The sequence below is a fragment of the Microchirus variegatus genome (genome assembly GCF_963457635.1).
Source record: "Microchirus variegatus genome assembly, chromosome: 13".
In the NCBI taxonomy this organism is placed as follows: Eukaryota; Metazoa; Chordata; class Actinopteri; order Pleuronectiformes; family Soleidae; genus Microchirus; species Microchirus variegatus.
The window spans coordinates 12,694,364-12,707,767 of record NC_139814.1 but is presented as its reverse complement, the minus strand read 5'-3'; positions in this window follow the sequence as shown (position 1 = coordinate 12,707,767).

Genomic DNA, 13,404 nt, shown 5'->3' with positions numbered 1-13,404 from the left:
CATTAGGTTAGATGCTTGGCTGCATTCTAGCGAGCTGACATGCTCTCTGAAAACACATCTGGCTGACTGGCTGGCCATTATTCCTGTCCCCTCCTTTAGCTATGTAGTAAACTCGTGACATTGGAACAGGGACATTTGTTTATGACAGTTGGGGCGGTGTGCTGAAACACTCCAGTAGATATAAGCCAGGATGTTCCCTGCCTGCTCATGAGCCTCACAAGCCCTTTATCAACAGTATCAGGACCTCTTTTCTTGTGCCGTGTTAATCTTTGATAAAAGATTACATTCAAGTTTCTGCCGTGGCCTGTAGCCATTGATTGATGAGCACTGAACCGTCTCTTCAAAGTAACTGTATTGTATACATAGTTGGCCGAGGAGGGGGTAATGTAATTGGAGCTATAAATTACAGCAGCATGTTTTAAGAAGACGGTGGTATCACTTGCAGTGTAGAACAAAATGCATAGCGAAAGACAAATATGGCCACAAAAACTGTACTTAGGTGGGATTTATATCCGTCCGTTTGTGCCTGACACTACACTTTTCTGCCACCGGTCCACAAACATGATACCTTAGTTATCACAGATTCTATTGGCTGCTTGTGCAGATCTTGCGCTGAGGAATATGAAACGTAACCGTATTCATTCAGTTCACATTCATAACTGCATGTCTCTGTGTTTATTTGTGTCTTTAATGAGGTGCTTGAGCTTGCGGTGTGTGTGTGTGTGTTTGTCTTGGATTAAGTGAGTATTTTTGCCGGCGTGTTCACAGAGTGAGCTTGTAGCTGTAGGTGAGGAGATATGACACAGATAAATGAGGTTAATGTGAGGTTTCACTGTGGCCAAGTTGGCCCTGCTTCTTTGACACTGATGTCTACTATCGGCTGATGCAGCTGGAAAATGGCTCAGTGTCACACCTGCACTGACTGTGTACTGCTCATCGAGTAGAGGAGTACATACTTTGTGGTATACCTGTTTTGGTAGGATAGCAGATGTTTCCATGAACAGTATTAGATCTGACATTGCACGCACACTTATTTAAATGGCGCACAGCCACTGCAGGGGCTTACCCGGGGAAAATACCTGTGGTTGGAGAATACATTTGACCTAATTGGAAATTACTAGGCATCCTCATCAGACCAAAATAATATTTTTTTTGTACATTCCATAACCTGATTTACTCTTAAAAGGAACTTTAAAACTTCCCAGATGTCAGATCTCAGAAAACCACAGTTAGAGTATCAAATGTTTTAAAGGGGACATCTTTTTAATCATTTTAATACTACCCTCTGTGTAGGCAAAGTTTGAAAAAGATGACTCACTCATGTTTTTGTGGTCCTCCTCAGTCTAAGTACAGGAGATAAAACACGCAAAGTTGACTTCTGCACTCATTGCAACGTCACAATGAGACATTCCTGGAATTGTTGTCTCGCGGAGCTCCGCTTTGTCCCTAAAAAGCGTCAGAGTGCAGACGAGGGCAATAGTATCCGGAAGAGTGGAAGTGTTCTATTCTTGGCTGCACAAAAGTTCTACACAAACTTCCAGCCTCAGAAGATTTACGTTTCCAGTGGATACATTTTATATATGACGGAAACGTGCCGGCTTGAGTCGGCAAATGATAGCTTTTCCAAATGCTAACTGCTGTTAGCTGCCGTAGCCTCAGTGACGCTGATGTAGTTTCCTGTGTCTCATTTGCATTTAAAGAGACAGGCACTCAAAACCGAGCGTTCTGAACAGGGCTGTTTTGGCAGAGTGGACTGCTATGGTGCTTCCTCCTGAAGGTATTTTGACCCAAGCATGTCACAGACTGTAGAGAACTAGGTTAACTTGTAGAAATAGGGTGTAATATGAATTACTGTTAAATAAACACATTCAATTTCAGGAGAAACGAGGAATTGTGTAATGGATTGTTATGTAAACACTCATATGTGTTCATCGTCTTTCCTTTTGACGTGGATGTGGTTTAGTGGTCAATGCATCAGATGATTGTGTAAGATTTGATAATAGTTTGAACATCGTGAAGTGCTGTAGTTAAGGAAGCTGCCAATAAAGGGACTAGATTTAACTTTCATTGACTGTTGTTGTTGCTGCCTGTATATTCTCCTTCTGATTTAAATGCCCCATAAATGTCACAGCGAGGCAGCTCAGGTTTGAAAAACAATGCGAGTTTTCATGCCACATTTACTGCGACATGCTCTCGGTAACACACTCTGAAAGTGTGAGTGGAGCATTTCCCACAGCACTTGTGAACATTCTGCATCTGACGTCTGTCAAATGTGTCGTGCTGTTAACCCAGTAAAAAACGCCGAACTCCCCACCTACGATCAAACCTCTCACCACGAATCAGCCTCAGAATCCATCAACAGAAAATATATTTGACTTTAAAATAAATATGCTTTTCTCCTCATTCCTTTGTCAGCCCATTGATTTTTCTTCTTTTTTTTGAGTGAGTGCCCAGTCATCTTAGCATAATGCTACATGACATGACATTAGCTTTGCTTGTGATTTGCCCCCACACTACCTCCAGCACAGGACACACTAGCCAACTGTAGATGACTGAGGGGAGGGTTTGGGAGTACAAAGAGATGGCGTAAACCCTTTAGTGTAGGCACTTCATGGATGGATTTACACTATAAAGCAGGGGTCACCAACGTGGTGCCCGCGGGCACCTGGTAGCCCGCGGGCAGCCAATACGGTGCCCGCGGGCTCACTTCACTTCACCTCACTTGCATGTATCCGTATGATCTGTCAGTTAAATATCTTTGATATTGTTTATAAAAACTGGTAATCGTTAGGAGTAAGCACTGGAAGGAATGTGTATGCAGTTGAATGCATAATATTAATCATTTAAATGGTAAACAAACAAAAAAATATTATATGGTAGCCCTCCATATTATTTTTTACCCTTAAGGTAGCTCTCTGACTCAAAAAGGTTGGTGACCCCTGCTATAAAGCAAGAGGTCTGGTGTTTGTGTGTGTTGGCAGGGTGGGAGCCTGAGGATCACTGATGCAGTACTTGTGAGTAAGAGTGTGCAAAATTCACACACTTGTATACTTTCCATACGTTAAAACTCTTATGACAATCAGGATTTTGAGGCTGCCTGGATTTATTTATTGATTTTATGGCTGTATTATTTTCAACGATGTTCAATGAGTGAGTGCCTCTGCCCCTTTAGATAACTTTCACTTTTGATGATTGATTAATTCAACCGTTTAGGAATAAGTTGACATCACAAAGGAGTGACGCCCTGTGAAGCTTGTCTGTGATTGGACGATGGTTAAGTCCAAGTGTATGGGCGCATGTACCCGTATACATCCATTCGTCTTCTACTGCTTTATCCCCCACATGGTGCTGGGCCAATCTCAGCTGACATGGGCGAAAGGCGGGGGTCACACCCTGGACAGACCCCCAGTCCATAGTTTTTTTAATTTTCTAGCTATTACAAATGGTCTAGGAGTTACAGTAATGAGAAGTACGCATGCCAAATGGTAACAGAAGGGTTAACATCACTATATTATTATGGCCCAAAGGCTCTCTTTTCAAAGTAGCTGCAGATACTGATAGAAAAGGCTGGAGTACCTCCAAAATATAGCTTAATTCAGAGAGGACACTGCAGCCTTTGCCCTTAATTAGCGTTAACTGCATTATAAACATGACAAAATACTTACTCTGCAAAGTATAGGCCATACAAAGCCTATCAAAATGTGTGCGTGTGTGTGTGTGTGTGTGTGTGTGTGCTTTCTTGTATCACTTCCCATTTATCTGCTGACCTGCAACACGTTCCAGCTTTATCAACACGACCCACAGGCTATCTGTATTTCATAAAACCTTCTCTTGGAATTGATCATCTGCGGTGTCATCATCTACTTTTTTTTATATTATTTATTGGCTGGTTGTGTTGAAACCGAACGTCAAAATCTGGCCATGTGAGTGCAAAGATTCATGTTGCAAGTGAGTGAGTTTTTCTTTTTGACTCAAGTCCCTTCTCCCACAAACACCCTATGATCTAATTCTCTGAAACCTTGCACAAGGCTGCAAAGAAGTTGCTGGATATGCAGGTTTCTGTTTGAACTTTTTATTTTTTTTTGCAAAGGTTTTTCTCTGTCCTAGGTGTGTTTGCCAAGCGCAGCACATGATTAGAGTCCACCAGTAGTAAGACAGCTCAGTTCCCTCTGGTCCAGCTTTGGAGAAGAGATTTGTAGGGTTTATAGTGTTGTTGTTAAAAACCTAATCTTTCAAAATGGAGTCCCACTTTCAAAATGTCTTGTAGAAGTAGTATGCTCGTGTTCTGTACTCAGTTTACACACTTATCTGTGAGTAAGTCCCCTCCAGGATGTAAAACACCATGTTTTACGTCCAGATGTGGTTCAGCTCAGGTTGTGTAGTTTTCTTTGAGCATGACCTTTGGCTGAGATTTGTAACTTGCACCAGTGCCAGTAAGTATAACTCTTATCATGACTAGAGGAGAGAATACAGTTTTTTTTTTGTTTAGTTGACAAATATGGTCAATCTGTGAGCCACTTTTTATCCGTGAGAAAGTAAACACAACATAACAGAAGTGATTTCAACCGTGTCATCTGGACCAAGGTGCTGTGAGTCATGGAGGATTTCCATCTGGCCCTGGCTAAAATATGTCCCTGTCATGCCATCTCAGGATAGTGAGGGAATACAAGTCAATTTATGTTGTTATTGGTATTTGAAACCAAGATTGAAGACAACAAACAGATCTGCCCCCTAAAAAAGGTGTGCAATCCTTATACAGAATACAGAATACAGAATACCACATGTTAACTTGGAACTGTTTCCCAATTCCTCCCAGATAACTGATTTGTTTTACATGGCCAGATAATGTTTACTGTTCAGAGTACTGCAAAAGCAAAGTGACTTTTGAATTCTGAGAGAGCTAATTTTGGGCGCTTCCAAAGGTTTGCACATGTTTTCTGTGAAAAGGTTCAGAGGTGACGAACTAAATCCACCAATGATCCATTCACAGTGGAGTTCAGGATCAGTCTTGCACAGAATTTAGTGATGCAAGTGCAACTGCGTGGGATTGAAACCAATGTAGGACTCTCTTACCAAAGTAAGTTCTCAGTAACCAGCAGTTTGCAGTGAATAATATGCATGTACTGTAGCATCGCTTACAACTTCTGCTAAAATAGAAGCCAGCTCAACTTCCTGTCAGTTGTTGCTAAGGGGAAACTTTGTGAGTTAACGATAGCGATTTAAATGTCTGATATTGATCAAAAAAGCTTATGTTGTAGTTGAGGGAAGATTCAACGTGGACTCAAATGGAAAAGACGTTTAAATTCCAGCATTGGGCAATGCTGCATTTCTATAATTCAACCATAAAAACTCTCGGGAACTTCTGCAGACACAGACTGTAGAACATCTCTGCATCTTTTCCTGACAGCTTATTAGAAATAGGCGGGCTGGAAGTGACCGTGCATGTCGTCAACTGTTTCTAAATGGCAAGACAAGCTTGAATTTTACTTAAATGAGGTCTCTCACTGCACTAGGAGTTTTTTTTTTTTAATAATCCTTGGAATTGATACTTTAATGTATGCTGAGCTGAAATGCTTGATTTAAGCTGTTGAAATGTGTAGTAAATGCTATTCACAGAGCGTTTACGGGTCCACAAACTATTTGGCTCAACCTTCACGTTGCACTAAATTGCTTCTGGAACCCTACTGAGCCCACGGTGGGAAGGTTAATGCCTATTTAAGGTATTCAGATTGCTATGAGACAAAAAAGAAGAAGTTATATTCACAATCCCGTCAGATGCAAAACAGCAGGGAAACAAGATGAATTGTCTCTTGTCTGGCCAGCACCAATAAGTTGTTGGCTCGCATGCTCTCCCCTCCCCTGCTGCTTCATCGGGGGAGCCACTCCGTTATTAAACTGCTGTTATGTGGGTTGTAAAGGTGTGACTGCGTGTATGCATGAGGCTGTGCACACTAATTGGACATACAGAACATGTGTGGGTGGGTGTGTGTGTGTATACTTGCATTTGCTACCTCTTAAAAACCTTTTCTGCCATAAACACTGACCTTGTCAGGACTAGAAATCCTCATAAAGACCAAGACCTGCTTGGACTGAGGCAGAACCTAGATATTTTGAGTAAGTGGTGTAGGCCGAATCTAGTTTTTGACTAAGGGGTGTAGGCAGAACCTAGTTTTTGAGTAAGTGATGTAGGCAGAACCTACTGTTTGAGTAAGTGATGTAGGCAGAATCTAGTTTTTGAGTAAGTGGTGTAGGCAGAACCTAGTTTTTGAATCAGTGGTGTAGGCAGAACCTAGTTTTTGAGTAAGCGGTGTAGGCAGAACCTAGTTTTTGATTAAGCGGTGTAGGCAGAACCTAGTTTTTGAGTAAGTGATGTAGGCAGAATCTAGTTTTTGAGTAAGCGGTGTAGGCAGAACCTAGTTTTTGAGTAAGCGGTGTAGGCAGAACCTAGTTTTTGATTAAGCGGTGTAGGCAGAACCTAGTTTTTGAGTAAGCGGTGTAGGCAGAACCTAGTTTTTGAGTCAGTGGTGTAGGCAGAACCTAGTTTTTGAATCAGCGGTGTGGGCAGAACCTAGTTTTTGATTAAGCGGTGTAGGCAGAACCTAGTTTTTGAGTCAGTGGTGTAGGCAGAACCTAGTTTTTGAATCAGCAGTGTAGGCAGAACCTAGTTTTTGTGTAAGCGGTGCAGGCAGAACCTAGTTTTTGAGTAAGGGGTGTCGGCAGAACCTAGTTTTTGAGTAAGTGGTCTCGGTAGAACCTAGTTTTTGAGTAAGTGGTGTAGGCAGAACCTAGTTTTTGAGAAAGGGGTGTCGGCAGAACCTAGATTTTGAGTAAGTGGTCTCGGTAGAACCTAGTTTTTGAGTAAGTGGTGTAGGTAGAACCTAGTTTTTGAGTAAGTGGTGTAAATTTAAGGTTTGAATTGTGATTAAGTTAATCCAATCCAACTTTATTTGTAAAGCAAACTGAATCAACCACAGTGGACCAAAGCACTGGGTAAAGTTAGGGTTAGACGTTAATTGGCTCAGGTTAAAATTGGGGGAAATGTTGTGTTTAGGCTGTCCTAATGAATGGAAGTCAATGAGAGAGGTGCCCAAACCTGTGTGTATGTGTGTGTGGATGGGCTGAAAGGAAACAGTAACAGTCTTCAGTAACAGAAGTGTGTGCCTGCCTGCCCCACTTTCAGTCTTTTAATCATGTATAGACACTCGGGGCACTCCTGTGTGTGTGTGTGTGTGTGTGTGTGTGTGTGTGAGCACTGTAGGTGTGTTATGTGGAGTAGTAGAGAGGCTTTTGGTACAGTATGTGTCTTTAGAGACCCAATACTACCCGTCTCTCTCCGTCTTCTCCTTGTGCGCTGCACACGCTCTTTGAAATGCATATATTTTACCTTTACATTGAAAGGAAGATCAATTGGTGCAGAATCGCTGTCCTCATTTAAACTGTTGGGCTACGACGGAGTTTGTTGGCAGTAAATCGTTGCACTGATCCTGTTTGCCAAACTATAATTTAATTTCTTAGAAAAAATCCCCCCCCCCCCCCAAAAAAAAATCCAACAGCGCACCTAAATCTCCATCGATGCATTATTGCGAATGCACATTATACTTTGTAAACCCCCTACAACAATGCAATTTCAGTGTGACCTTGTAGCAGGTCGTAGCCCCATGGTGCCCATCCCTGTGACTAACAGCCAGTCTAACAAGCTGCCACAAGCTACTGCACTATTGTATTTGACGGGAACACAATAGGATTTACAGTATAGCAGGGCAACAAGCTTCCACACGCCTCCGTTGTGTGAGGAGCACACTATGTTTTTTTGTGTTTTTAATTACATCTGCGAAGGACATAAAATTAGGCATCTTATTTTGATATTTCAGTTAATGTCTCGTTGGTATACAATGTTACCTCGAGGGAGGACTCGTCTTTAAAAATAGAGCAGTATTTAATGTTAACACTGGAACTAATTAAGCCATTGGTTCACTCTCACTGAACGAGGACTTATGGTTTGCACTTATAGGCTCAGGGGGATTCTCACACTCTCTCATCCCCTGTATGACACACCGTACCTGTGTAAACCAAACATTTGCACATTTGCTTCCCTTGTAGGCACTGCAAAAAAAAATGTATTGACCTGATTTAACTCATTAGTTTATGAGTATCTCTTACTACAATCTGCCGGGTGCAGTGGTGGCTCATTAGTGTGTAAGTGCAGGAAGAGGGAGAAGTCGCGTTAGACACTAGACATGTCTGGACCCTGCAGACAGGGGAGCAGCGCTGCACATCTCCAGCTTGTCGAGTATTGACAGTGTATCTCACTATGGAATGCTAACAGCCAGGCAGGGTGTGGCTACGCCGTGTTAGCTGCTGTGACCCTGTGACCTTGGTTATGTAACTCATTGTCAGTCCTCCGTAGTGTGTGCGTTGTGTCATGCAGTGGCGATGTGACAGTGATGTGACCCTGGTGTCACAAGAAGACGTGATGCAAACCTAGGATCACGTTATTCTTTAGTTGTTGTTTTTTTTATTTTGCTTTTGATGAATTTGCAGATTTAGATCAGCACCAGTGTTGCATTCACATTTTCAGTGGCCACAAAGAATGGGATGAACACACACACACACACACACGCACACATGCACATAAATATGCCAGTCAAGGTTAAACAAAGATAACTAGACTTTATTTGGGTTAAGGGCAGTGCAGCGTGTTGGACGCGAGCCATGACCTGACACAGACACACATGCATGCACACACACACACATCGTCCTTTCTTGTAATTCCTCTTTTTCCTTCGTCCTCTCTGTCTTGGTCACCAGACCTTGTAGCAGGATCTCGAGGGACAGCTGGTGGGGCTGTGTGAGCACCTGCACTTTTTTGCGTACACGTGTGTGTGTGTGTGTGTGTGTGTGTGTGTGTGTGTGTGTGTGTGTGTGTGTGTGTGTGTGTGTGTGTGTGTGTGTGTGTGTGTGTGTGTGTGTGTGTGTGTGTGTGTGTGTGTGTGTGTGTGTGTGTGTGTGTGTGTGTGTGTGTGTGTGTGTGTGTGTGTGTGTGTGTGTGCGTATTGTGGCTGTGTACATCATTGTGGTTGGGTAGAGAGAGGGGGGGGGGCTGCAGTACTCTAGCCAAGTATCTGTATGTGTGGGTAAGGTGTGTGCATGCGAGCACCTGTGCTGCCAGCAGGAACCTGCCACAGCGTTGGCGCCTCGTGACGTACATTTGTGACCTCTTAAGGTCGTGCTGTGAACCCCTATAATAACGATTACTGTCTTACTTTGGAGCCCAAGGATGTTTAAGTATATGGTATATCACAAGAGATACTCGATAGATTCAAACATGCTGTTTGTCCTCCAGCAGTTTTGTGCTTTTAAACACAAATAAAATGTTGTTTGTCCAGCCTTAAAGAGCTTACCTAACTAGTCCCATTGTTACTATATGTAGGTGTCAGCACAGTGTCTGCACAGCGCTTTGGGCTGGCCCTACACACACACGCGCTCTACTATTATTTGCATATTTTTCCCTGACCAATACAATACAATCCTATTATATTTATTATATTTTTTATTTTTATTATTTAAAAAAAAAAAAAAAAAAAAACTGAACTATTCCAAGAGATGCTTTATAATTCATTGTCCATGTGTGGGTGAAGCAGATTATATCCACTAAAAATGGACTTATATCCTACATAGAGCAAGAATATTAGCCAGTATATAGATCTGAATTACTCTTGTATTGATCAGACTCCCATTCTTACTCCACTTTTAAATATTTACATTTTCCTCAACAGACTCGAGCGTCTATGTGTGTGACCCACTTTCTATCGATTGTGAGCTAACAAGGCAAACAAAGTGTAGTGTTGTTTTCAGTCAGCGTCCTGCGGTTCACTCCGTGTGCCTCTGACCCATGTGAAGATGAGTCTAATGTGTTTTTTGTCAAACTGGTATTAACACAATCTGACTCCTTGTTGCTCGTCGCTGCGAGCCGTCTAATAAATTAGATTTGCCTTTAATCACATTTTCTGCTCATGTGTAGGTGTTTATTTGTGTCTTGTGTCAGACTCGGAGAGTTTTGAGAAATACCCGTCTCATTTCTGATCCTTCTTTCTGATTTTCGCAGAATATCTTGTCTGTCTAAACTTGTGAATTCTCCACAGATAAAAGCTTGACAAAAAAAAGGTCGATTAAGTGCACTCTGACAGGATTAAACTGTGAAGTTTCCAAAGATCTCATGAAACCTGCTCTTGCAGCAGCAACAGCTTGTATCCACTTGCTCTGTGACTGTGTTACAACATCTGTAATCTGGCCGTTTATACCTGCCTCACTGTCGACTTCCTGCAGGAGAACTAGCCGTCTGCTGTCCTTTTACCCTTTATATTTAATTCAGAATTTAATTAAATTCACTTATTTGCCTTCTTAGTGTGTGGAGCGCGGTTTTGTACGTGATGTTTATGTCGCTGCGGTAGGAAGTATGTGCGTTTAAACAAGTCTTTGTGAGGATGACACTGAGATCTGTCTATATTAATGTTTTCCTTATTGTGTGTTTATTTGTCGAGGACACTCCCTGATATAAATAATATATACATTGTGAGGATCAGTGGTCTTTATGGAAGACAAAGTGTGAGGCAAAACCTTATTTCTGAGGCTCTAGTTAAGGTTAGGCTGTCAAATGAATGGAATGCAGTGTAGTGTCCTAACAAGATAACAAGAAACTCTGTGTGTGCGCTGCATTGCATTATGTGTGTAAGAGAGGAAGAGGAACGTAGTAGCGTGTTACTATGTCTTCTGAATGTTTAGAAAAACCTGGGGTTGACCAGTGTGGTGTTTGCGTGCATGTGTGCACCTTTTTTGAAGATGTGAATTCTCTGCAGACCCCCTCCTGCCTCCCACCGTTCCTTCCTCACGCGAGTTTTCCCATCGCATCGATCAAAGCTGGAGCTCTCCGCGACTCACGTTACTCCAGGCCCTCTGCGCTAACATGGCTGTTGTGAGGAATGCTGCGTGGTTCACACGGGTGGCAGCTTGTGCTCAGATGTTTGGCATTAGTACTGTCACACTCACACACACGTGCATGTTCACAATTAAATAGTGATTTTTTGTTCTTCGTCATTCATCTACTTTCTCCCCTTTCTTTTTATCCTTAAATGTATGCATCATTTGTATACTGCGTCCTATATCTGTAAGCGTGCTCTGTCAAGCAATACTATCAGACCTTATGTATCCCCCTTCAAATGACTGGTGGACAATTACTCAATTCCTCCGTAAAACAAAGAAATCTTTAAAAACTTAATCACTTTGGTTTGTGTACAAAACTAGACATTTGAAATCATCATCATTTCCAGGTTTGACAAACACTGAACATTTTTCAGCATTTTATGGACCAAACGATTACTCGATTAAGAAATAATTGTTAGTTGCAGCTGTTTTTTTTTGATCTTTAGAATTCACTTATGAAACTATTCATGGCTGCTTCTTTGTCTTCTCTGTCATATTCCAAAGTGGTTGCAGCCATTGTTTTATTAACGTAATGTTGCTCTTGTACTTCCCAATCTTAGTTTCCCCTTGTTGAGAAATATCCTCATTCTTTTTTGTTACGTGCCCACCAGTGACACTTGGTCACTTTGTCCAAGGCTTGAAATTACGCTAATTGCGCACTTTTTAAACACACCCGTAGGGGGACGGGACCTCATTCCCAGAATTTAAACAGTGTCCGCCATCTTTGCTAACAGTTACGCTAACATTCTCATGCTAATCGTAGGTACGTGAGCAGGTGTTTTTTTTTTTTTTAAACTAAACCTCTACATCATATTTCCTGGAGAATGAGATCCGACTCATGTCTCAATACTTACCAGTATATGTGTGTCCTTGTGTGTATTTTTTTTTATATTCCTGTGTCTTTGTTCTCTACTTTCCTTATCTAGATTGTGTAATTGTTTATTGCGTAATTGACGCTCTCTTCGCCATCTGGGTTGCCAGGTATCACTCATGTATGTATACATCGTGTATATGAATGGAAGTGGAGACGTGTCTGTATTTATCAGCAGGAGAAAAAAAAAAAAAAAGCGGGATCATCAGGGACACAGAAGCAGCTTTTAAGAGTGCTGAACTTCGACCCGTACTGATTGTGCCGAGGGTTAGCGAGTGAGTTACACAACCAGTGGCAAGCTCGTGTTTCTGTGTGTGTCTCACTGTACTGTATATGTCGGCCTCTGGGTCTCTCCTTTGCTTTAGCCTGTTTCACTTTGTGGAGCCTAAGCTCTTAATTAATGTCCAATAAATTACATAATAATATGCATAATTCTTTGTTTTAAGAATAGATGAAGCTGATAAAAGTAAAACAATATATCTTAGATACTGGTAGTATAAGGTGCATGTACTTTTTGATTACTGTGCTCACTGTATTAAGGGGCAACAGTTGCTCAGTGGTAGAGGAGTCGTCTTTCAACTCGAAGGTTGTGGGTTTGATTCCCTGTTATGCTCGTCTACATGCTGATGTGTTGTCTTTGGGTAAGACATTAACTTCACTTCATTTAAGACACTTCTTTTTCTTGTTTCTTTGCTCCACCGATCAACATTTTTCTGCATTTTCTGACATTTTATGGACCTAACGATTACTTGATTAATCGATTATGAAAATAGTCGTGAGTTGCTGCCCTAGTATGAAAGATGAGTGAATGGGTGTGAATGGCAAAAATGGTCAGCATTGAGTGGTCATCAAGACTAGAAAAGCACTATATAAATACAGACCACAAATCATGTTTATGTTTTGAAATCGTGTTTTGGCATGTGGCGCCACCTACCGCCGTCTACCAATCATTGCAGTCGTTAGAGTCCGTGTTGCCAGTTATGTCTGAGCTACAATGGCGGAGAAAACGAAACCTAAAATACCTCAGTATTTTGAATTTGAGTGTAGTAACCGTTTTGGCCACATTCTTACATATGGCGCCTTTAATTAACTCAGCATTTATCCGTTTTCTTTTCAGTTTCAGACGCACTTCATAAAACCCAAACATAAATGTCTTAAAAGCTCTAAATCTTATATATTATTATACATATATATATATATGTATATTAGTCCAAATGTGACCATACTAGAATCTAGAATTGAAAACATAGAAATCCTCCACTACCTAATGGCTCGTCTGTTCGCAGACAGCAGCGCGGTCATCCTGCTTTCACGAGTTGTGCGTGGAGACGACGGGCAGATTAATCAGCCGTCTGTGTGAGAGTGAGAGTGCTGTGTGGGCAGGGGAGCTGAATGAGCGGAACAATACGCTGTGTTTTCTTTTTAAATCATGTTGCAGGGGGGGAAAACAAAAAGACAGAATCAATTTGTTTTGGCGGTCGGTGTTGATTCATTGGTCAGCGTTTGGGAAACCCTGCAATGGGTCATCCTCCTCTGTAGACACAGTTTATTTA